The sequence below is a fragment of the Pogona vitticeps genome, chromosome 2 (genome assembly GCF_051106095.1).
Source record: "Pogona vitticeps strain Pit_001003342236 chromosome 2, PviZW2.1, whole genome shotgun sequence".
NCBI lineage: Eukaryota > Metazoa > Chordata > Lepidosauria > Squamata > Agamidae > Pogona > Pogona vitticeps.
The window spans coordinates 255,155,371-255,182,677 of NC_135784.1; the positions used below are offsets into that span (position 1 = coordinate 255,155,371).

Consider the following 27,307-nt stretch of genomic DNA (forward strand, 5'->3'; position numbering starts at 1 on the left):
AAACCGCAGAAGCCTGTGCTGCAGGGTCAAAAGATCCGGCAGTCGTAAGATTGAATCCACGCAACGGAATGAGCACCCGTCGCTTGTCCCAGCTCCCGCCAACCTAGCGGTTCAGAAGCATGCAAATGCAAGTAGATAAATAGGGACCACCTCGGTGGGAAGGTAAACAGCGTTCCGTGTCTAAATCACACTGGCCATGTGACCACGGAAAGATTGTCTTCGGACAAAACGCTGGCTCTATGGCTTGAAGAGCGGGATGAGCGCCGCCCCCTAGGGTCGGACACGACTGGACAAAAATTGTCAAGGGGAACCTTTACCTTTTTACCTTAAGCAAGGCAGACCTGGCCCAACTTTTTCAAAAAGTTCCCAGAGCGCTTCTAGACGAAGGAAATGATAAAGCACTTTTGAGAACTCTCCACTTAGAAAACTATGAAAAGGGTCCTCACAAGTCAGAAGTGACTTGATGGCACATAGTTATTATTAGTATTGAGGGGCAGTTCTTGAGGCACCATGAAAATTTACTTGGGGAGGGGGCTGCAGGCATTCTATGAGCCAGGCTATGTTTGACATCAGCAGAACTATCATACCTTCAATGACTGCCATCCAAAATCTCAGAGGTTCAACTACAGCAAAAGCATTCTGGAGGCTATTATATGTAGAAGAAAATGTATACACTTTCCTCTCATGAATATTAGGATGAGAGCCCTGAGCCATTTCCCTAGCAGTCCATAAATGAAGATGAAGCCCAAATATTGTTCTGAGCTCAGCAAGAGTTCTACACACTCTGCATGTATAGAGTTATCGAGAATGTACAGTCCATGCTGCCACCCCCTCCCCATCCACAGGCATTACATGAATACGGGACAAATTTTGATGAAGTGTGTTTTCAGCATATAACTAAGCACCCAACAAAGTAATATAATGTAGCATCACTTAATTGCTTAAAGGTAAGCAATTAAAAAAGAAGCATTGGGTTTTTAAATTCAACTTAGACTGTACACTTCACTTGTTGGTATAAAATAAAATCAGAAAGTGCAAAGAATAACAAATAATAAAGCCGGTTACTCTTTCTCCCCACCCCCAAACAAGTAATATGGGTGTGAAATAGATACTCTTTCTTTCGTAAAGGGATATTGGAAACTTGATGAACACATCATGACTAAGTGCTGTCAGATATACAAGATTAGAACACACTCTTCATTCAATTTATTTAATTGATTTTAAAAAATACACAACAACCACGCTCATGACTATGTTGACTGATTCAATGCATTTAAGAGGTCTAGCCCTATTTACTTCCAACCAGTCAGGATTTTTTAAAAAACCAATATATTGGTTCCTGCCACTACATCATGCTATTTTTATCATGAGTAGGTTTCCTTTTTGTTTCTACTTGGTAATGTTCTATGAAAAAATACAACTTTAGCAATAAATTTCTACCTTGGCTGAGATCCACCAACTCCATTTATGTTCAAGTGAGACATTGATTTCAATAAGTGGGGAGGTGTGTTCTCCTTTTTTCAGAACAATAATCCCCAGCAACACACCATGAATCATTTCTTGTCTTACTGAAATAACATGGGATGGTGTTCCATATGGAGAGAAAGGCTATAATCGTCTAGAACAGGAGCCACACTCCATGCCTTCTGTGTCAATTCTCAAATTAGTTTGCTTCGTTTTCCATAGAAACATGAACTATTTGCAAGTTCAGTCATAAAGGTCTGCTTGAATTGCGTCTCCAGAACACCAATATGCTCCAATATAGTTTGGCCTTCAGAAAGCAATTAGAAGAAGAACCACCACCAGAATATAGCATTCTGGATGGGGGAGACATAGAGGGAAGGGCTAGGAGAAGCAGTGGGGGAACCTGGGAAAAAGTGTTGGAGGGTTGGATAAAAAGCAGGAGTGGATGAGAGAGAGGAGGAGCAAAAGACAGGAGGGAACATGGCAGGAGTGGTGGCGCTGCGGGCTAAACCGCAGAAGCCTGTGCTGCAGGGTCAGAAGACCAGAAGTCGTAAGATCGAATCCACGCGACAGAGTGAGCTCCCGTCGCTTTGTCCCACCTCCTCACCAACCTAGCAGTTCGAAAGCATGTAAATGCGAGTAGATAAATAGGTACCACCTCGGTGGGAAGGTAAAATGGAATTCCCTAGTCACGTTGGCCACGTGACAACGGAAACTGTCTTCGGACAAGCGCTGCCTCTATGGTTTGAAAAACGGGATGAGCACCGCCCCCTAAAGTCGGACATGACTGGACTAAGAATGTCAAGGGGAACCTTTACCTTTACCAGGCAGTGTGCTGCTCTGTACTGCCTGTGTAATGTGGCCTGTTCAATGTAAGTTTTTAACAGTGCTGCTTTTATATTTGTGTTTATATGCATATATTTGCCCATTTTATAGTTTTCAAAAGTAAAAACACTAGTTTTTACAGCGAGTACTTCAAATTTTAGAGAAGGCTTGTAACTTTGAAGATTTGAACAAAGGCCCTCTACTTGCATACAGCACCAGGGGGACTGTTATCTTAAATCCAGGTGTTGACATTATGGCCATTTTAGTACCGGATGAAGCTTCCCCCCCTCCAATTTTCTCAGGCATTTTAAGAACTGTTTATATGCTTTTACACCTTTGAATTTTTATCCTGCTGCTGGTTTTCATTCTGTTTTATATGCCAAAATATTTTCTTTTTCCCCCCTTTCTGTTGCCGGTCTTAGTTTTCCATATTAGACTTCTTTGCTCATTGTGTTATTTCATATTTTTAACAGACTATACACTTCCCAAAAAGCATTTAGTGTGAGATTTAGCAATCCAGTAAGTGAATAAATAACAACAATTTATTGAAGAAACAACCATTTCTGAGCAGAGATTTCTGATCACTTGACTCCCAGAACTTAGAAATGTTGAAGCTTTCAGGAAGTTGAGGTTCCTTTTTCAGAATAAACCCCCTTTCAAGAAAGGCGGCTGCTTAAATTTATAAAGGATTGTGGATTCCCTGGTTCCCCACTTGTTCTTATATTATAGACACAACATTTATGTGGAAAAATAATGCAAATATCTGCAGAATATTTGTTTATAAAAAACACCAAGTGAATTGCACAGTAAACCCAGTGGCTGAAGTCCTGTTGTGTATTTACATGAAAGGCGTAATGTTCAGAAGGACATTGCCACAAGTTAAGAAATTTCCATAAATTTTATCTACCTCCTACCGAATTACACAATTCCTCGTGCAACAGATAGAGGCTGAAATCCAGCAGTAAATCAGAACTAGAGTAGGCCCATTAAATTAGTCAAACTTGTATAAGTGTTGACTCACCAGATTCCCCTGAGTCAATAGACCTACACTAATTATGACTTACTACTGGATTTTAGCCAATGTCTATGGAACTTTCTTAAACTGTAGCAATTGGCTCTAAAAGTGACAGGATTTCTGAAAATACTTTGTCAATAGGCTAAATACATTAAACAGTATGAACAACATACTTTACTCTCTCTTTTAAGTCCCACCAATTCAAGAACTTAAAGAGAACACAGAATAAGCCACAGTTCCATCCTCTCTCCAGCTTTTATTTCAGAAAGTCTCTTTTAAAACTATTTTTATAGTTTACAGAGGATGGCCTCGCACACAGTTCTCAAGCAAACAAACCTGTCTCTCTTGCTGTCAGAGAACATTTGTGTTATGACTAGACCTCTGTCTCCACTCTCAGTAGCGATCTGGCAACAAAACTTTACTACCTTTCTTTCCCAAAACATGTCACAAAAATAGAAGGCAAAGGTTTTTATCTATCAGTCACCATGGAGTCTGCATGTTCTGCCATGGGGCCCATTTTAAGCCATTGTTTTCTTAGCCTCTTCAAGTATATTAAATAAAACAGATGTAGAAGAATGCATTCTTCACCCAGCTTTGGGGGATGGGTGAGGTGTTACTGCAAAATTTTATGTTGACCCTTCCAGAATTATAATTTCTTTCTAGCATAAACATATCAGAAAATAATGTTGGGATCTATTGTAAAGATATAAACAATGTATACATACATTTATTTATTCATTAACAAACTTCTAAAACAAAGTTTAATGGTTACGTATAAATTAAAGAGGGTAAGAGTATAAGAAATGAAATTTGTTTGATATTAATGTAAATATGATTCTAAACAGTTTACTATATACTGTATTTTTTGCACCATAAGACTCACTTTTTTCCCACAAAACAGGGGGGTGGAAAGTCTGTGCATCTTATGGAGCGAAGAAAACAGATTATATTTTCCTGTTTTCTTCTCCTAAAAAATCGATGCGTCTTATGGAAAGGTGCGTCTTATAGAGCGAAAAATACGGTAGTTGATACATGGTTTTCTCTTTTTTAAAGAGCTAAAATACTAATACTATGGAAATAAAACAAATCAACTTCACTGTTTAAGGATGATATTATATGCTGTTTATCAAATGCATTTTCCAGAATTTTGTTTCATTTTATTAATAAAGATCTTATGATAATCTCACCACCACCCCGCTTAGCAATGAAATCCTGTGCATATCTGCTCAGAGGTAAGTGTGACTGGGTTCATTTGCACCTACTCCAAGGTAATGTATAGGGAGTTGCTGCTTCAAGCAATACTTCTCTTAACCTGTACATAGTGTGTGTATGCAGAAAAGAACTATGCCAAACCAAGATATTAAAAGCATAAGATATGTGATAGAAATGTGATAAGGGAATTAAAATACATAACCCTGTGATTACAAGGTACATTTTAAGTACTGAATTCAATCTTTTGAAATTCAGCTGTGTTTCTGTTCCCATCTTACATTCTCATTTTTAAAAATTATTAATTAAAGAAAAACAATAATGACAATATATTCTTTCAATCTCTGTTCACCCCATTCCATTCCAAAACTACATTGATTCTTCTGCTGACTTAAGACCTTTCCCCTTTACAGAAACATAATTCAAATATGGATTCTATACCTCTTTAAAATCGTTGTATTTTGTCACTCCCATTCTTACTTTTAAAAAGATACGTGGTGGCTCTACAGGTTAAACTGCAGAAGCCTCTGTGCTGCAAGGTCAGAAGGCCAGCAGTCCTAAGATCGAATCCACGTGATGGAGTGAGCCCCCATTGCTTGTCCCAGCTCCTGCCAACCTAGCAGTTCAAAAGCATGTAAAAATGCGAGTAGATAAATAGGTACCACCTTGGTGGGAAAATAATGGCGTCCCGTGTCTAGTTGCACTGGCCACATGACCACGGAAATTATCTTCGGACAAACGCTGGCTTGGAAATGGGGATGAGCACCACGCCCTAGAGTCAGACATGACTGGACTAAATGTCAAGGGAAACCGTTACCTTTTTTCTTACTTTTATTTCACATGTTAGCTTATCATTGATCGCTATACTCCACATTTCTTTATACCAATCTTCAAGATTAATTTGTTTCTCATTTTTCCAATTTTTTGCAAATATTAGTATTGTTACTGTGACCATTAACAATTAGTTCTTTCTGTTCTTTTTTAAGATGGTCATCCTTGATTATGTTTAAAAGAGCAACAGTTGGTGATATTTGAATATTATATCCAATAATTTCTCTAATTTCTTTGAAAACCAATGCCCATTCATTCTTTCTTATTTTGCAAGTCCACCACATATGTAAATAACTTCCTTTTTCCTTTTTACATCTCCAGCATTGAGATGATATATTTTTATTTATAATATTCAATCTTACTATAATATTCAATCTTACTGGGATAAGGTATCATCTCCATGTGACCTTAGAACAATTTTCTTTTACCCTGATAGACATAGTCTTCATTATTCTTTGTGACCATATTTTGTTTGAATCCTTACTTTTAAACTCTTCCTCCAAATCCTCTTGGAGGAAGCTTTTTCATGATAGCTTTTTCATATCCAACATTTATTAGAATCTTATAAATCACACTTACTGTGCCCTTTCTTTTATTTCCTTCCTCTTGAACTTGTCTTTGCTCTATGAGCTCCTCAAATTTAGTCAATTTTCTAGTTTCTCCTACTTTTTTAGACCACTCCCTTGTCCAACTTTCCATTTGGAGTATATTTAACCAAGATATCCCCTCTTCCTCTCCCAAAATTTCCTTTATAGTATTTTTATCTTTCATATTTTTCATCCAAGCCTTTATTGTATTTATCCTTTCTCTACTAATACTTCTTTAAGTTTAGTTTTAAGGTTTTGGGGGAAATTGCAAGCTTCCACTACTTCTTGTAATGGTGAAATAAGTGGACTATATATGTATGTATATTCTTTCCATCATTCTAACATATTCTTTTAAAAAAGGATTATTCTTTTTATTTCTTCTGCGATTTTTTCTTTAAAGAAAATATTCTCCAATCTATTAAAATGTTCTGACAATTCCATTTCCCTCCATATTAAGTTTCTACTATGTGCAATAATATCTGGAATATGTCTAAGTTGGTTTGCAATATAATATGCTTTAACGTTCAGTAGTCCAAGTCCTCCTTCTTTTTATGGAATATACCATAGTTTCTTATTTATCCTTATTCTTTTGTTTCCAGCACAATAGCTACAGTATATCACAGAAGTGAGTACATCCCCTCACATTTCATAAATATTTTAGTATATCATTTCATGTGACAACACTGAAGAAATGACACTTGGTTACAATGTAATGCAGTGAATATACAGCTTGTATAACAGTGTAAATGTGTTGTCCGTAAAAATAAGGCAACACACAGCCATTAATGTCTAAACTGCTGGCAACAAAAGTGAGTACACCCCTAAGTGACAATGTCTAAATTGGGCCCAAGTAGCTCTTTTCCCTCCCTGGTATCATGAGATCCATTAGTGTCAGAAATCTCAGGTGTGAAGGGGGAGCAGATGTTATCACTCTCTCTCTCTCTCTCAGACTAGTCACTGGAAGTTGCACATGGCACCTCATGGTAGTGAACTTGAGGATCTGAAAAAACGAATTGTTGCTCTACAGAAAGATGGTCTAGGCTATAAGAAGATGGCCAAAACCCTGAAACCGAGCTGCAGCACAATGGCCAAGACCATACAGCAATTTAACAGGACAGGTTTCACTCAAAAAAGGTCTTGCCATGGTCAACCAAAGAAGGTGAGTGCCCGTGCTCAGCGTCATATCCAGAGTTTGGCTTTGGGAAATAGACATATGAGTGCTGCCAGCATTGCTGGAGAGGTTGAAGGGGTGAGATGGAGGCTCAGCCTGTCAGTGCTCAGACCATATGCCACACACTGCATCAAACTGGTCTCCAGGGCTGTCATCCCAGAAGGAAGACTCTTCTAAAGATAACGCACAAGAAAGCCCATGTACGATTTGCTGCAATCAAGCAGACTAAGGACATGGATTTTTGGAAATATATCCTGTGGTCTGATGAGACCAAGATAAACAAGCATGTCTCCAGACCTAAACCCTATTGAGCATTTGTGGAGCATCCTGAAATGGGAGGTGGTGGTGCCCATGGTCTCTAACATCCACCAGCTCTGTGATGTCGTCATGGAGGAGTGGAAGAGGACTCCAGTGTCAACTTGTGAAGCTCTGGTGAACTTATGCCCAAGAGGGTTAAGGCAGTGCTGGAAAATAATGGTGGCCACACAAAATATTGACACTTTGTGCCCAATTTGGACATTGTCAATTAGGGTTGTACTTATTTTTGTTGCCAGCGGTTTAGACATTAACAGCTGTGTGTTGCCTTATTTTGAGGGGACAGCACATTTACACTGTTATACAAGCTGTATACTCATTGCTACATTCGGTACCCAATTTACCAAGTGTCATTTCTTCAGTGTTGTCACATGAAAAGATATAAAATATTTATGAAATGTGAGGGAGTGTATTCACTTCTGTGATATACTGTACAGTGGTGCCTCGCTAAACGATGATAATGCATTCCAGGAAAATCACTGTTAAGGGAAAACATCATAAAGCAAAAATAAAAAGCCCATTGAAATGCATTGAAACCCGTTCAATGCGTTCCAGTGGGGTAAAAACTCACCGTCCAGTGAAGATCCTCCATACGGCAGCCATTTTTGGTGCCTGTATAGCAAGGAATCCGTCCCTAAGCACAGCGGGGAGCCATTTTAAGCACCCGGTGGCCATTTTGAAAACCCAACGATCAGCTGTTTTTGATCATCATAAAGTGAAAATCAGTTCCCATAGCAGGGAACTGATCATTGCTAAGTGAAATTCCCCCATTTAGACCATTGTTTTGCGATCGCAATTGTGATAGCAAAAAGATTGTCGTAAAGCGGATTCGTCATAATGCGGGGCATTCGTTAAGTGAGGCACCACTGTATTTATCAAGTTCTGCCAATTTTTCAGATATATTTTTTCAATCTTTATTGGGAGCATCCAAAATAATAGGAATAATCTTCATTTTACTTAATGCTATTCTTCCAAACCATGACAATTGTAAATTTTTATATTGATTTATCTGTTCATTAATTTCTTTCTTCAACTTATCCACATTTACTTTAATTGTTTCTTGTAAATTCCATGTAATATAAACATCTGAATATTTAATTATACTTTATTCTCCCCTTAAATTCTTTTTTTCATTTCATTCTCATCTACTTCTAAATGATTTAATAAAATACATTCTGATTTCTCCCAATTTACTTTCAAACCCGTTATTTCTTCAAAACGATTCAATTGTTTTCTAATAATCTGCAATGTTTCTTTTGGGTTTTTAATTATTAATAGTGTGTCATCTGCAAAAAGATTTATTTTATCCTCCTCTCTGTTGTCTACACCTTTAATTAAACTATCATTTCTGATCACTGCCAGCACTTCTATTATCAATATAAAGTTGGAGATAAGGGGCAGCCTTGTCTCGTTCCTCAGCCTAAACTTATTGATTCTGTTATGCCATCATTTATTCTTATTTTTGCAGAGTTCTCTGAATATAATTGTTGAATAATTTGTCTAAATTGGGTACCGAATCCTATCTGTTTTAGCAATATTTTTAATGCATCCTATTCAACCGAATCAAAAGCTTTGAAAATATCTAGGGATATTACACCTGCCTTACATTTTTAATTCTTTTGCTAAATACATCAAGCTAAGCACCTTCCTCATTGTATCTGACATCTGTCTACCTTGTATAAAACCATTTTGATCTTTCTCAATATATTTCCCTATAAACTTGTTTAATCTTACTTTCCCATTTTACATTCTGCTTGTTTTTTTCTATGTCTGTTTATGGGCTTCCTTTTTATTGTGAGTTTTCAAGAGACACAGGAAGCTTAAACTGTTATTGTGCATGTGAGTGCCAAAGACATGACAAGATATTTAAAATTAATAAATTGTCAGCTGATTTGTATTACCTTTACTCTGGAGAGGAGGAACACCATTTGCTGCTTGGCCTCAGGCATCAGAATGCCTTTGGTTGGCACTGGCAATAGCTCTTTTCAGAGGTGCAGCCTTTAATTGCGCTGTACTCAAGACAGTGACATGCTCTCTTGGGACAGTTACCTTCTTTTCTCTACCATAAGGCAGGCTGTCTGTTACAGTGCTTGTTTCCAGTGGTGTACCCTTTCTCTCCTCCCATCTGATAGTTGACCTCAGAGCAACCCTGCTCATGCTGACAGTGGCAGTTCTCATATTCAGAGATGGAAAAATTTACTTTTTGGAATTCAGCTCCCAAAATACTTAATCCATCATGGCCAGTCATCCAAAATAAGGTAATTTCCCCCCACTTTCAGCCATTCTAGAAGATTCAGTCTTCAGCAGAAGAGGGTTTCCACACCCCTAATTTCTATTGCACAAAATTCTAAAGTAAATGAAGATTCATAAATATTAACAGGCAAGTGTTAAAATGTAAGAGAATCAGACAAAGGTGACAGGCAGTTTTCAAATGCACTTTATTTATTCCCTGTTAATCTGATGCATATGTTGTATTCCAAGGCACTAAACTTGCTGCATCCAAAAATAAATTTATATGTGTTTTGTAAATGATTAAAGAACTAAAATAGTCCAGTAAAGATAGACAAGGACCGTGTGGTAAACCTCCATAATACAGACTCATTAGAGATTCTGTCAAGGCCATAAAGATTTGCTTTATTGGGTCATTAGGTTTGCTGTTTTCCCAGTGTTCTCCTTGAGCTATATATGTCTGCTGTGATTTCACTAGGTTGCTGTTTTCTTTTATCTCTAAAATATGGGTTTAGTTAAAATTCAGTATATTAAAAACTACTACCTGTGGATTATCCAAAAGACACAGAAAGGTAGCTTTCATTAAACATGGCTAAAGGCTTTGGCTGTTGCAGTAATTCTCGAAAGTCTCTAGGGCAGAATAGACAACACTTCCAGTAGCACAAAAGTATAATGACAAGAAAAGGCTGACAAGTGGAATGAAAAATCGAAAACTTGCACTGAATTTGAATAAACATAGGTTGCTTGTATGCAATAAATACACTGAAATGACTGTGTTGTTGTTTTAGTGATAATATCACTTCTGATACTAAAATGCCACCAAAGTGGCTATTTTTTTAGTTCTTCAGAACTCTTCATCAGGCTGGATGAAGTGGCTGTGGAGGGCTGCAGCTCTCCCCAAAATATGACCAAAAAAATTGAACTACAAAAATAAAAACCAGTTATGTTCAGATATTCACTTACAGTTTTCATTGGGGGACACAGTATGGAGACCATATTCTCCTGAACGTGTTTCATGTAAATAAAAATAAAAAACCTGCTTCTGGAATGTTGCTCAAAAGTGTTACTGGGGGCTCTGGACCTACCATCACACACCACATAGGCCTCACTTTGCTCAACTCCATGTGAGCCTGTCATCCAGAAACAGGAGAAGGTGAATTTAAGGAAGAATTAATTGTCTCTGTCCAATCCTCTATCTAATTCAAAAACAATTCAGATAAACTGGTACAATTATTTTTCCGATGTATTAATCTACATGCAAAACTAGTACCTGTAATTCAATGGACAGAGCTGGTGTTTAATCCAAAACACCACATGTACCTCAGTGCTTAGAGATTCCTATATTGTGATATGAAGGCATTATCTACATTTATTTATTTCACAGAATCATAGAAAAGTCAAGTTTGAAGGGACCTATAAGGCCATCAAGTCCAACCCTCTGCTCAATGCAGGAGTGCAATCAAAGCATATCTGCCTGGTGATTATCTAAGTTTTCCTTGGAGCACTCACCAACTCCCGAGGTAACTGGTTCCATTTTAATACTGTTCTAACAGGAAATGTTTCCTGATATTCAACTGAAATCTGACATCCTTTAACTTGAGCCCATTGTTGTGTGTCCTGCACTCTGGGATGATCAAGAATGGATCTTGTCCCTCCTCTGTATGACAGCCTTTCAAATATTTGAAAATTGCTATCATATCACCCCTCAGTCTTCTTTACTTAAGGCTAAACATGCCCAGTTCTTTCAGCCTTTCCTCATAAGGCTTGATTTCCAGCCCCCTTTTCACTGTCCTCTGAACTTGTTCCAATTTGTTAGCATCCTTCTTGAAGAATTATTTATTGGTTTGTTTTTTGTTTGTTTATCACTATTACCATGAGGCCCACCCAAAGCACTATACAGACACAAAAACAATCCTTTAAAAGAGACAAAAACAATTTAAGAAGTAGTGATAAATGTTGGCATTCTTATAAGCCACTCTAAAGAGCAACTGTAGAACTACTTGTACACAGGACCATACAAGATAAAATAATACAGTTTTGGCTGCTCATCTGATAGTATGAAATTTACAACTTTAGCCCTGGGGCTCTCCTATGTCTACATTACTATTTTCCTCTCCCTGACTGTGCAGGGTAAGATTTCTGCTTTTGCCTTCCTCACCCACAAAATCATATTTTTAATCATAATCGCAATATACTACTGATGGTCAAATTTAACTATATTGTTGACCTTGTTATCCATTGTTTTTCCCTGTACAATATAGTACATTTAACAAGTAATGAGAGTGCAGAACAGCATCTCACCTTGGTTAAAAATGCAACACTTGGTTATGCACTCATACGAAAGGTCACTAAACTTTACTGTTTTGTCTGGTATTTTGGAGAAGTGTTTCAGCAAAACCCAAGATTCTCTCTCTTCTCTCCCACCACCCCACCCCAACAGTCACCCTGTCCATTCATGCACTCATTCTCTCACATGACTGCATGTGGACACACCCTCAAGGCGACATGAAGGGGTCCCCTCCCCTCGCTTTATCCTCACAACAGCTCTGTGAGGCAAATCAGGTTGAGAGGCTCAAGACCATCTAGTCAGTTTCCTGTTTCAGTAAAGACAAAAATCTCACGGGACAGAATAGAAAGGTGCTTATCTTTTATAATTTCTGTGAATTTTCATTTTTGAATAAATGGCTGTAAAGAAAGGTGAACATTTGGGGGAATTTGGAAACATGTGAAAGGCTTGAAAAATCTGAAAACTTCTAGTCTTCATGTAGCATTTAAATACATGTTAGCATATTCTGTGAAACTCCCCACCCCTCCATGCTGCTCTTTTCCCTGTTGTAAGCAAACCAGTGGGATGTTAAAACAGCCATTCTGACCTTTCTCCATAAAAGGATCCAAGGTGGCTCACATCATTAAAAGACAATATCTGAAGCTAAAAGTAGTAAGTATGCAAATACTAAAAGGAATCAAACAAATGCCACACTAAAAACTAGTAAACAAAAGCAACACCAAAACACACTCAAAGCAGTAAAGTACAACCATCCATTTGAAAACCCACTCAAGCATAGAAGATGTGGTCTTTTAGATAGTTGCGCTGATTATGGCTTTATAAGTTAGAACCATCACTTCTGCATTCTTCCCAGAACAGACTGGCAGCCAGTGGAGCTGCTATAACATGAGAGCTATGTGATCCCTGTAACCAGCGCCAGTTAACAAGCTGACTGCAACGTTTAGGACTCACTAAAGTTTCCAATGCTTTCCAACGGCAGCTCCGTGTAGAGCCTTTTGCAGTGATCCATCGAAGATGTAACTTCTAAACTGAAGTATGTGTCACCTTGACCAGATCAGACATTTCCAGGGACAGGTGCAGCTGCTGCACTGGCTATAACTGGGCAAACACACTCCTGGTCACTGCTGAAACCTGGGCATCCAGGCTCAGGGATGAATCCAGGAGCACACCCAAGTTGTGCACAGGTGTTTTCAGTGGGAGTGCAACCTCAGCCAATACCCTATTCCCCAAACTATATTTTGACTGACCAAGAGCACCTCTGTCTTGTCTGGATTAAATTTCAGTTTATTCACTTTCATCTAGTCCAGTGGTTCTTAACCTGGGTGATTTCACCCCCAGGGGGCGATTTCATTTTTCAGGGGGGCGATAGAATAAAAAGGGGTGATGTGGGGGAGAAGGAACAGAAGGGGTGATGGGGCGATGGAGCCCACCACGCTGCCTCCGCCATAGAGGAAGTTATCATCGCCCCCCTCTCTGCGGCGGTGGTGCCGGATCCAGAGCAGCTGGTGCTGACAGCAGATGTGGTGTCACTGCCACCACACCGCCACTGCCATTGAGGAAGTTATCATTGCCCCCCTCCCCGCAGCGGCAGCGCCATGCTGCCGTCGCAGGGAGGAGGCGATGATAACTTCCTCAGTGGCTCAAGGGGGCAGTTCTTTCAAAAAAGTTAAGAACCACCAATGTAGTCCATTCCTAACACCAAGTACTGATATAGAAGCAAAACAGCTTCCTCAGATTTAGATGGAAAGGAGAGTTGGGTGTCATTTGCATACTGGTGACACCGGACCCCCAAACCACACTCAATCTCTCCAAGCAGTTTCATGTATATGTTAAATAACATAGGAGATAAAACAGAACCCTGTGGGACCTCACAGGCACCATCTTCTAGGTTCTCTCCTCCAAGAAGGACTAGCCACCATAAAACTAGTCCCATCCCAGAGAGATGGGGCAGAAGAATACCGTATGATGGCCAATGGTACTGAAAGCTGTTGAGAGCTCCATCAGAACTGACAGGGACACAGTCCTTCTATCCAGGTCCTGGTGTAGGTCATCCACAAAGGCAACCAAAGCAGTCTCTGTCCCAGAACCAGTCCTGAAGCTAGATTGAAATGAAGTTGGATAATCAGTCTCATCCAGAGATTAGACATTCAATAAAAGCGAAACTGGTACTCATTCCCAGGGGAATCTTTATTGCAGAGTAGTCTCATGGAAAGGCTGCCGTCACAGTTGAATGAGATGGAGTTCTCAGGGCTGTGTAGTCTCAAGGAAGGGCTTCTTCTCCCCATGTAGCTTATTCATTGTACTTCCAACAAAGGGGAAATGTAGCCATGTGACCCATCTCTAAAAACAAAGTTATGGCTTGGGTAGCACTTTAGTAGGGTCAATAAAAAGTTGCAAACAAGGTGAACTTCCGAGTTCTTACGGATCTCTTCATCAGACTGAGAGGGTATAAAACTAAAGAGTAAACAAAGCAAAAAAGCAAAGTGTGCAGCTTATATACTGCCCCATAGTGCTTAAAACTCTCTTGAGATGGTTTACAATTTAATTATGCAGGCTCCACCTCCCCCACCCCTGGAGAATCTTTGACTGCAGTACTGCAGTTTAGCCACTGCACCAGGAGGACTTACTCCCAGTTACATAGCTGTGTCTTTTAATCACTGCCTCCCTCCCTCCTCATAAAGTATATCCAGAAAAATACATATGTTTACAGGAAAACAAATACAATATTTTGAGAAAAGACAGGCTATACAGTGGTGCCTTCCAAGACGATGTTAATTCGTTCCGCGAAAAATGTCATCTTGTGAAAACATCATCTTGCGAAACGTGGTTCCCCACTGGAATGCATTGAAATCCATTTAATGCATTCCAATGGAAAAATCGTCTTGCGAAAATCATCCATAGAAAACATCGTCTTGTGAAACGCGGTTCCCCATTGGAATGCACTGAAATCTATTTAATGTGTTCCAATGGGGAAAAGTAGTTGTCTTCCAAAAACTGTCCATAGGAAACCATCGTCTTGCAAAGCGCAACAGCGATCGCAAAAACTAATCATCTTGTGGATTAATCGTTCCTCAAGGTAATCGTCTTGCGAGGCACCACTATATATGTAATTAACTTCTGCACTAGAGTAAGTGGGATTTATTTCTCAGTAAGTGTGCAACAGTTTCCACTGTTAAGCAGCTGCAATTCTATGAACACTTTTCCACAGAGTAAGCTTCATGGAACATTGACAGGGATACCATGATATATCTGTAGACATTATACTGAATGAATGAGAACCTGAGTGCTTTCATTTGACTAGCCTTACAGTGCAAAGTGAAGAGATTTTAAATTAATAGACACTAATCTTGGGGAGAGGTGGTCTTTGCCTCAGGATGGTAGTACTTCCATGTTCTATATCAGACACTATATATAGGTTGCTCATGTAGATTCCATGCATTTTGACTCTCTGGGAATATTGTTGGGGTCATATAATAAAGCTTATTTTCTTTGTTTTTCTTAAACTAGTATTAGCTCCTTAAGACCATATTGTGTATCTCAGTCACTCTGTTAGAAGCAAGTCCCACCAAGTTCACTGGGTCTGACTTCTAGGTAAATGTCCTTAGGATTGCAAGCAGCGTAATTCTTCTGTGGGTCACTTGGGTAGCACCCATTTTGATATTTCTGCATTGAAGACACTGTCTGTCAATTTGTTCCACTTTATTAATTCTGATATCACAGTGTTATTTAGCTGCCTCCAAACAGAATTGGAGTTCAAGTCTGACTCAACTTCTAAATATTTCACATACAGATGAGGAATTGGAAGGCCAGAGGAGAAGAACACGCCACAGGACACAAGAGCAAAGAAGGGGGGGAGACTTGTCCAGAGTGCCTCAAAGGTCTTTTGTCCAAAGTGCCTGAAAGCTGGAACACTCAAGGGGAATCTAAAGCTCCAACATGAGAAGAATCCTAAAGGACAAAAGGAGATAGCTTGTGTTGACAAAAATAGACTCCAACTCAGTGCACTTACTTGGATACAAGTCCTGCTGGAAGCCTGCAAAGAAAATGCCTTGATGTCTGATCAGACTTGAATTATTTTGAAAGGGAGACTGAAAAGGACAGAGGTGTCTGTGCTTACTTTTATGATGCTAACAGGAACGGAAACTTTTCATATATGATAACAGTTATTTCTGTTCTTTCCTCCTCGTGAAAACTCATTCAGATATATGCACCTTATTTCAACCCCAATATTATTAATCCTTTACTCTGCACTCATAAGGTAGCCAAATTGGTTACAAATATTTGACCCATTTTTTTGTGAACTATTTGCCTCGTGGTGCAGTGGATAAATTGCACTACTGCAATCAAGACTCGACTCACAACATGAATTCGTTTCCGGACTCAACTGGGTCAAGGTTGATTAAACCAGTGGCTCAACCTGGTCGATATTGCCCCCCCAGAGGACGATTTCATTTTTCAGAGGGGCGATGGAACGAAAAGGGGTGATGTGGGGGTGAAGGAACAGAAGGGGGTGATATGGGGTAATGGAGCCACCGTGCCACCTCCGCCATTTAGGAATTCATCATCGCCCCCTCCCCACTGCGCCACCAGATCCAGAGCATCTGGTGCTGCCAGTGGATATGGTGCCGCTGCTGCCACGCCGCCACGGGGAGGGGGCGATGATAACTTCCTCAATGGCTCAAGGGGGCGTTTCTTTCAAAAAGGTTAAGAACCACTGGACTAAACCATCCATCCTTCTGCAATCAGTAAATTGAGTAACCAACACATTGGGAAGAGAGGTGGAGCCTGCATATTTAAATTATAAACTGCCCTGAGAGTGCTTTAAGTGCTGTGGAGAAGAATATAAGCAGCAGACTTTGCTTAGACTTTTTTTAACTATATGAACTGAGGTTGCGGTCACACTGGCAATTTGAATTGATTTGTACTCAGACTTTTAAAAACATCAGGTTCAATTCACATGGTGTATAAACTAGCTGGCCATGTTCACATGCACTGGATGGAAATCAATTTAATTTTGGTGATTTAGACCAGTTTTGGCATCTACACTGCTAAAATTGACCAATTTCATTTCTGTTTTAGGAACACACTGTTCTTAAAGGTTTTGATTATTTTTTTTTTCAGAATAAAAATAAGTGATGGAGCAATAAATTCAGTGTCAAGGAAGTACCACCTAGTGTCATAATAGTCACTAGAAACCATGGGGGAGACACCAGAGAGGTGACTGATAAATGAGGAGAAAGAGGAGAATGGGGAAGGCCTCCTTTGCAGGGCAAGTGCTCCTGGTGTGCACGCTGTCCTTTGGATCCAAGCGCACCCGCTTGGCACCCGCTGGTTTTCTGTTGCTCTGCCAGCTCCTTCACTGTCCGAATGGAGAGAATGGGGTAGGTGGTTGGAATGCCAAATATACTGATGAAGTGATGCAGTGATAAACATTTTGAGAAAGAATTTTTAAAAAATTTAAAAGAAAAAACAGTGGTCCCTCTGCCCCCCCCCCCCATCCACATAGGAACAAATTAAAAAGACAGCAGCATTCACACCCACAAAACTGCACTGAATTGAATTGGTTTTGGAAGCAAGGTATTTCTAAAAGCCTCTGTTTGCCAGATGAAAAACAATTTACTTTGCAGCCCATATGCTCTACATAATTTCACCCTTATACTGTACTGCATGAATGATAAAATCTAAATCGATTTAAATGATGCTTAAATGTGGTTCTTATTGCCAGTATGAACGCAGCCTCTGTTTGTTATATAAATTGCAATGTTAGTTTGCATTATGATGACCTCCTCCCTCATTAAATACTCATGATTAGGTTTCAGTTTTATCCACTTACTTGAAAGTAAGACTCATTGAACTCAGTAGAACTTACTCTGAGTAGGCAAGTAAAGGGTTATATTCTAATTCTTCACTCCCAATTCAACCATAAGAATGCAATTTAAAAACATCCACACTAACTTTTAATCTACTGGGCATGAGCACAAGAATTGCTCCACGTGTATCTGTGAATATCTTACTCTCAAACAGGAGAACAGCACAAATTCTTGCAAAAACTGGTAGAGATCTCCCAGATCCTGCATCCTTAGTTTGTCCATAAACTGAAGTATTCTCTGTATTTCATTGTTATAGGAGAATACCTCTTCATATTAACAGTCTTGTAATTAGTTTTGATTTATGGCCACTACTTACTGAAACCATTATGCTAGCTTCCCATTCTGCGAATACCCTCGTATTCGCAGAATCAGTATCTGTGGTTCCACTTACACAAAGGTGCACTCTTATGGCCTTTGTCCAGCTCTCTTGTGTGTTGTATATAGGGTTACCTCATATCCATAGTTTCAGGCATCCACAATAGATTGTGGAACTGATCCCTCACAAATATGGAGGTCCTACTGTACTACCAAGAATTCCTCATTCTTTCTTCAGTATTTGAGTAGACAATTATATGTTTTCTGATGGCTTGTCAAAGTTAGCCTATTCTAAATGTTCTTCTGTCCATATTTCTTCCACACCATCTCAAAAATTCCAAATACAAAGGAAGTGTGCATGTGTTGAAAAGCCTTCATCTTGCTCACTAGTTTAAAAATAATTGCTTGAGGTCTGTCATCATCATCATTGTTGTCACTGATGTTGTTGTCATAGTTCTTGTTCCAATTCTACAGAAGAAATTCCTTTTCAAAAGACCTTTCCAGCACTTTTATACATCATTCAGTCCCTTGGTCATTTTATGGCAAACTTCTTTAGTTGTGAAGGGATTCGTGACCCCTGAGTCAGACAAAAATCTAATATATTCTAGACAATGCTGCAACAAGCTAGGAATTGATTTAGTAGTAAAATGTTCCTTACTGAGTGTGTGTCATTGATTTTCTTCATAATGGCTGAACGTAATTTCTTCAAGAAAAGACAGAGTTGTAGAAGTCCCTTTCTTTACACGGGTCTGTACTTTTGACACTTGGTGTTGATTGTACTAACTTTTGTGTACATCTTTATCAACTGGCAAAGTGAATAGCACTTTATGGAGGCTGGAAAGAACAGGAATTGAGTTGGAAGGCAAAGAGGATGGTGTGCAAAGCTAGCTGTTCAGAGAATGGGCCATAAAGGCTGGCTGACAGCAGCTATTCTTAGCTATCTGTGCAGAGAGGAACGAGGAGGAAGCTGAAATAAGAAGAACAGCAAGACATTTTTGGAATAACAGACAAGGGACGTAAAGGAGACCAAAGCAGAGGTGGAGAAGACCAGGTGACAGACAGAGCAGCAGATCAAAGGACCCAAATGGGTTACATAATTAAAAAGACAATATTTAAAAGCTAAAAACAGTACATATTCAAAAAGAATTAAACATGTATATTAAAAAACAGTAAATAAAATCAATACTAAAAAGACATTAAAAAGCAATAGGGCACAATAATCCATTTTAAAACCCCTCTTGGATGGCCAGTCACTAAGGAAAAGCCTCCCTGAAGATAAAGGTCTTCACCTGCTTGCAGAAGGACAGCAAAGATGGGGCCAACCTAGTTTCCCGTGGGAGGGAGTTCCAGAGTCTGGAAGCAGCAACAGAGAAGGCCCTCTCCTGTGTCTCCACCAAGTGCGCCTGTGAGGGTGGTGGAACCAAGAGAAAGGCCTCCCCTGGTGATCTTCCATCAGGGCAAGCTCATAGATGGAGATGCAGCCTTTCAGATAGCTTGTACCCATGCCATTTAGGGCTTTATAGGTTAAAACCAGCACTTTGAATTGTGCCTGGAAATGGATTAGAAGTCAGTGGAGCTGCTGTAATAGGGGAGTTATATGATCCCCGTAATCAGCTCCAGTTAGCATTCCGGCTGTAGTATTTCGGACTATCTGGAGTTCCAAATGCTTTCCAAAGGTAGTTCCACATACTGGAGGTTATAGTAATCCAGCTGAGATGCAACTAGGGCATGTGGATTGCTTTCAATTTGCAGTGCACCTGATCAGAATGCATCACAGGAAGTGGACAGTAATCCATGGAAGTTTGTGGTAAAATAAATCTGTCAGTCCTAAGAGTTGACAAGACTCTCTTTTAAAACCACCTCACTATACTTTGGTTTCTTCCTCTTTTTAAAATGAGACTTACCCAACTACCTCTGAAGAAGGTGAAAAAGCTGAAAATGAAAGACATTGAAAACAATGTCTGTGTGGGGCACCGAACAAAATACCATTATCACTGTCTTCTTTTCTTCACCTGGTTGGTTTTGTACAGCCAGCATGTCTGAGGTTTCTTCACAAGACTTCTCAAAGATATCACAACACAAAGACAATCTGGAAACCATTCCGGGCTGCCCTTTACTTCTCTAGAAAATCTCTGGGGTTCAGAAAAAGATATAAGTGTGGAAAAGGAAACTAAGTCTTCTTGTCCATGAGCCTCCCAGAACAAATCCATTTTGATGGGTACTTGCCAGAGCTTGAAAGTTACTTCTGGAGTTCAGTTTCCCAATCTGTGGTCCATATAATTTACTTTTCCAAACTCTGCTTGTTGCCCTTCTATTGTACTCACCCGACACTAAATCTTTACTCTCCACTGGCTCATTTACTACCTCCAGTCACCAGCACCTTGAATAGCACAAAATGATTGCATTGGTAAGTAGGTATGGAACTTTTGGGTTAACGTTAATGGGGGGGGGGGAAGGGATACCCTTACTTTTATTATTGGATGCTTTCAATAGTTTCCAATAGGCCACATAGCATCTTTTCTTCTAATAGAGAATCTCTGAAATCTGATTCAGTTAGTTTAACTAAAGAGAGGATCACAAACATACCAGATTTCTTTTGTGCGATTGCCTCTTCTTCCCTTCTGTCTCCTTGCCTGAGTGCACCAGGCACCTCCTTAGCATGCCCATCTGCCCCATTCTTTCCCGTTCCTCTCGTTGCTTCACAGCCATTGCCATCAGGATTAAATTTTAATGCTTTGTTAGACTGAAAAACTATGGGTGTGGGTGCAAAATGACCCAAAAGTGGCATTCAGTATACTGATAAACAAAGGGTGCAGTGTTCTCCTCCCAAAATGAAAACAAAACAGGTACCCTTGGAAAGAAACTGAACCTAAACAAGAACAAAAGCTTCCTTCATGCACTTCCCTAGCAGTAACATTTTGTTGCAGCACCAACATTTTGTTGAAGAACCCACTCACTTGTCAACACTCATGTGAATGAGACTTCAAAATATTACTGTACAAGAAGCCTTTTCTTGTTTAAGCCTAAGGTGTCATCGCTCCTTCTTCTTTTCATCTACAATACCATGTTCTAGTCTCTAAAAGCATGCACACTTACAAACTGAAGAAAAAAAATACAGATTTGAGTATGAGTCATACATTGTATTTTCTGATGTATCTATCCATCATAATTAATCTGTGTGAGCACTGCATCCTAACTTCAATGCTATAAATCATAATATGTGAAGTTATTTCTATGTACTCTAAACTATTAACAACCCAAGAATTCTATCTGTTTCAAGCATCTCAGTTTTCATGAATAATGGGATGAGCGGCGTTAAATAAGTGCTTGTTGGACACTGGGAAGCACAAAAAGAAATGCAAGAATACTCAATGAATCACTCAGTTATTTAAAAAGACTCGAGTTTGGGTTGTAGGATATTTTGCATCTGTATCCAAGATGCAAAACACAAGGAAATGGACCAATATTGGGTCTCAATATCATGCCCACATTATTTTCAGGAAGAAAGATGCTAGGTTTTACATAGAAATGGCCAGCCTGAATGTTAACAATACCCATTCAACAGTCAGGATGGTCTAGGACACCCTCTTGTGCTCACTACTATTTACAAAGTGACATCAAAGAAGGGAAAATTCAAAGGCCGACTCATTTTTTCATCAGTTAACCACATCATACCTCTGCCATGGAAAGACATCTTAGAACTGTGGTGAATAGCTTAATAGAAACATCATCCTAATGTGATAAAAGCAAATTCTACATAGAGGATCATTTAGGAATTAACTAAAAATAAAACTGTTGAAATCATAATGCCTATACATGAGAGTAAGGCAACTTGTGGCCCTTCAGTTGTTGTTGGGTCCCATCAGCTTTTGTCAGAAGAATCAATGGGTGAGGGATGATGGATTAAAATGTGCAAATTACCACCATAGAATGTAGTATTGGCCACCTACTTGGAAGGCTTTAAAATACAATTGTAACCAAATCCATGAATGGTGACTGCAAGTCATAGTCACTCTGAGTTGCCTCAGTGTTACTAAAAATTTCAGTGTCAGAGGTGACATCCTTCTGAATGCCAGTCAGTAGAGGTCATAAGCTGTTGGCTCACATCTTGGTGGTGGACTTCCAATGAGCATCTGATTGGCCACTGTGCAAAAATGCTGCTGTTATTCCTTTTTGTGCTTATGCTGCTGTTGCTACTGCTGAAACTGGCTTTCTCCAAGGTGCCAAAACTCTAAAGAAAGTAAATATATTTTCTAATAATGTGATACATTTTTTCAGTCAAAGTTTGACAGCATTGCAGAATCTTAATACCTTTTGAGATTCTTTGTGCATGGCCAGAAAAGAAGAAAGGAAAATACTGCGCATTCCCTTTTGGCCTCAACATACCCAAGGGATGAATGTGTTGATTATGTAGCACATTAGGTGTGTCCAAAATTAATTCCCAAGCACTCATCAGAATTCATGAACCATTATTAACATGAGTTTTAAGTGTAAGCTAATCAGACCATACAGTTTTTATTTAATGAGGCTTACCCTAGCTAAGATTGTAACTAATTAGAGTTTAAATAGGCTGTGTAGTGACTTCACATATTGTTACCCTAGTAGCACCCACACTGATCTTACCAAAAACTGAGGGTTGATTTGAATCTTTGAACTGTCAGAAAGGTGACAAGACAGAACAACAATGATTTAACAGTTGTCACATCTGCTCAATATCAGTAATTAATCCCTGTTTAATGTGAATTTAAAAAGCATTTTTCTTGCAGCATTTCTAGCAGCACAACAAGAAACTGAGGTGTGAAGTTAAATTCATAACTTGAATATAATAACCCATTTACCCACTCTTTTGGATAAAGAAAGGTAGGGTACAAACACAGATAAAACCACAATTCTGAATCTCCTTACCCTTTAGTAAACCCCAACTAATCCTGCATAAACATGTATATTATTACATTGTTAAAGTATTTTCAATCTGAGTTGTGCCTTTTGAATTTGTACTCCAACCAGCTATGATAACAAGAATGTTGCTTTATAACCAAGTATAAATGTAAATTTACATAATTAACAAGGTATTTTTTAAAAATAAAACTTGATTTCACCCCGGATAAGAAAACTACACCCAATTTATTCCAAAAGACAGTTTTCTTATTTTTGACTAATTCCACAAATGCCATTATAACCAGAAGTTAAATATACATGACACATGACACTTAGGAATGAGCAGGTAATAGTTGGTGGGGGAGGCGTTACAGATGTCAGAGGTCAATGTTCTGGACACGCTAGCCTGGGGATTCTGGGACCACTGCTAAACAAAGTAAGTTTTTCAAGCCCTGTTTAACTCTTGGAGGTCCACAAATCAAAGCTTAAGCAATGCTAAAACTTTCATGTAGCAGAGAAAAGTCATAGTATAAGCATTACGTATATGAAACACTCTGGGTATTAAATGCATCCAAAAATCTGAAACCTGTCTCTCTCTCTGTGTGTGATTGTAATCTAGTATAAACGACTCTTCGAGTCAAATATTTTGTGGTATTATACAATTCTAAAATACTGTGCAGTGGTGCCTTGCTTAACGGGTGCCCCGTTTAACGATGAATCCGCATAGCGACAGATTTTTTGTGATCATTTCTGCGATTGTATTGCGATGATTTAGATAGGAAAAAATTGCTTTGTGACGATCGGTAAGCTGTTTCGCTTACCGATTTTTGCATAGCGATGTTTTCCTAACAGCTGATCAGCAGTTGCAAAATGGCCACCGGCTTAAAAAAAATGACTGCCCACTGTGTTTTCGTGCTGATTCCTTGCTTACAGGCAGCGAAAATGGCAGCCCTATGGAGGATTTTCGCATAACGGTGAATTTTTTGCCCATAGGAACACATTAAACGGGTTTTAATGCATTCCTATGAGCTTTTTTATTTCGCATAGCAACGAATCCACATAGCGACGATTTTTCCAGAACGGATTATCGTCGCTATGCGGGGCATCACTGTACTTCCATTTCAGCACATAAGTAGTACAGACAATAGCAAGTACTGTACTGGGATTACTGCTAGGCCCAAAGAACAGAAGGTTCTTCTATAGAACCAGAATGCAACAGTGAGGATGTGGAAGTTATTATTGTGAGTGCTTCATCTACAGATGAACCTGAATGTGTATCTGTGAAATAATAAAATATTTCTCTAGATAGCCGTAATCTTTAGATTCCCTTTATGTAAAAATTACAAAGGGGTACATGCACATATAATTCCACAGAAAAGGGGGGGACATCTGTTTTGGCTCAGTCTGTTGTCATTTGAAATTATGGATACATGGATGTTCAAGAGCATGTGGATATACATGAAAAAGGAAAGAGAAGAAATACAGTACTGACATATCAGGCCTCATTTTCTATTTAACATCTGGAGGAGGAGGAGAAGAGATGGCTAATGAGAAGCAACAATCCATTAACGGAGTCTTTGAAATGATAATTGGTCTGGTAGAGAACAACCCTGTCCTTCCAAAACAGAATAGGCTTAATGTATTTCAGCAAAATACTTCTTCACTTGCCACAGTGCTGTACATTTTAGGACAGATTAGATAGCTAAGAAACCATATTCAAAATTATATTTACTACTGAAAACCAGCATGCCATTTTAAGGAAAGGAGTAAATACTTCAGCTGGTTCAAGTTTATGATGTCATAGCTCACTAGCAATTCCTTATATAGAAAAACATCTTTAATAAATATTTCCAATTGGATGTATGTTCTATATATGCTACTACCATTTCCAAAGGCTGATATTTTTCTGGTTAACCAAAATGAAGAAAAATTGAAAGCTGTTTGCTGAAACATCAATTGATAAAAAAAGATAATTATTTATATAAGCAATTGAATGAAAAGCTTGCTTCTCAATATACATCTATAGTATTTAAGGATATAATGAAATGTAATATATTTCATCCAAATAAAACCCACTTGAAACCTGCATCAGTTTACATACAAAATACCAAAAGCAACTGCTCATTGGGAAGATGGTTATTTGTTTAAACATAGCCTTTTTCTTTTGGGTGGGGGAAAACCCTAACAAAACCAGGAGAAACCTATCTTAGTTTGATGCCAAACAGATGGGCCACACATTGATACACAGATATTAGTGGTGAAGAATGGATTACTCCCATTTTCTCAGAATTCATGCTTTCATCTGCTGGTATTCTCTGAAACCCACAATGCCCTGCAACCATCTAGTTAATGTTGGTGCTATTGGAGACCAGTTTTAGAGGAAACATTCTACTTAATGTTAGGAAATCTTTGATGAAATGTGGTTGGCAAACATGATGAAGCAATATATTTTCAAGAATGTTGCGATGGCTGGCTTTCTTTTATTAGTAAAGAAAGTTTACATATTTTGCAACCCAATACGATTTGGGGTGTACTTGAAAGTAAGTCCCACATACATTTGCCTATGATTGTGGTCTTGAAATAGAACACAATTTAGTCTTCTTTGATTTGGAAAGTATGTTCTGATACCTCTTTGGATATGAATCCGGGAGGTGGGGGGGAGGCAGTTGAAGGGAGATGCTGGTTATTTGATGCTGCTGAGGGTCCACACCTTGATATGGTCCATTTTTGTGACCTAGCTACTTTTTTATTGTACAACTGTTATCAAAATAATTTCAAGGTCACTGGAAAATAGAAAAAGAAAAAAGAAAAAATCCTGCAAGTTGAGGATTGGATTGGCAGCCACTGTTTCACAGAAATGTACATAAAAACTGAAAACAAATGAGAATACTGGTAAGAGAGATAAATTTCTTTCCACTAATCACTTTTGCAAACATGTCATCAGACTTTTGTAAACCAGCATTAATCCCATTTTTGTTATAAATCATAAATTGATTGATTGGTTGATTGATGGATGAGGAGCATATTAAAAAAATAAATATTCTTGGTGCCTATTGCCTTTGTTTTGTTTTGTTTCATTTGTAGGTGTTTATATCATCCTTTGTATTTTCCCCCTCAATCTCATATTTAAAGTATTACTGCTGGACAGAATTCTGTTCACTCCATCTGCTCATGCAACAATCTATTGTGTAAGCAACTGAACCACTTCCAAGTTCATGCAGCAAGATATCTCTGAGTAGCTCCCTGCTGATATTCGTAACCTGTCCAGCTACTCACACAACAAACTGCCATGAGTGGAAGAAATGAACAGGATTCTTTCCACTATTACAATAATACCCAAGTTGTTATGAAATAAAGGAATTTAAACTCTGTTGTGCTTAACTCAAATATACACTGGGGGAGATAATTGTAAAATTATCACTGATGTTTCCACACAAAGCTCTTTCCAACTAAGCAAATATACACAGTACACTTGTCATAAACATTATGACGACTTCACATGCATTGACAGGCTGGAAAATTAAGTCTGATGTCAAAACAAAAACATATTTTATTGCTTCCTCTGGCAGCCATCTATCCATCCTAGTTATGCAATTTGAGTCCCATTGATTTCAATAGGCCTGAAATATGTGTACCTTGTGGGCTGGATTATAGCCACTGTGGTATATGATACTCATTCAAGGAACATATCTTGTGATTAATCCTCCTTTTTTTTTTTGTTCTATATATGGAACAACAAGAGCTAAAGAGAGGAGAGAGATTATTTGTTAACCAATACAATCCTCTTTGGACAGTCCTCTATACATACCTTAAATTTCTATTTTTTCCCCCAAAGAATCAGTAAGCTTAAGGCCTTAACCCAAGATCAAGACCTTACGTGTATCAAATTTCAAGTGAGCCATCCCTTTATCCCGCTTATCAGGAAAAACCCTTCTGCAGCTTTAAACATACCCGGGTAATAATTATTTTTAAAAGGATGAATCTTCTGGCAGCAGAGTTATAGACATGCATCAGTTCTTGTGTATGAGTATTTCAGGAGATGAATCAAACATAAGCATCAATCTGCTGTTCAGTACATTCTAAAAATTAAGAATGCATTTTGTTCTGCTAATGCAAGTCCAATATTCCAAGACCTCCAATAAGCTGAGTGAACATGCTTGTGAAGTTATCAAACTGAACTTAAATTAGTTGTATTTGATAACTAGAACAACATAAATTCAATAAAACTTTGAGCAACTTTTATCAAAATGCACTAATTCCCCAAAGTGCCATAGCATGGAGCTATTGATTTGTCTTGTGGACTGATAAAAG

General features: G+C 38.7%; 1 long non-coding RNA gene across 1 annotated transcript; it reads left to right on the forward strand.

Moving 5' to 3' along the window:
* Positions 1-4,552: 4,552 nt before the first annotated feature.
* On the forward strand, positions 4,553-27,259 carry LOC144587000 (uncharacterized). The gene is made up of 2 exons (XR_013542120.1): positions 4,553-11,166; positions 15,724-27,259. It is a non-coding gene; the product is annotated as an uncharacterized LOC144587000 (long non-coding RNA).
* Positions 27,260-27,307: the final 48 nt, after the last annotated feature.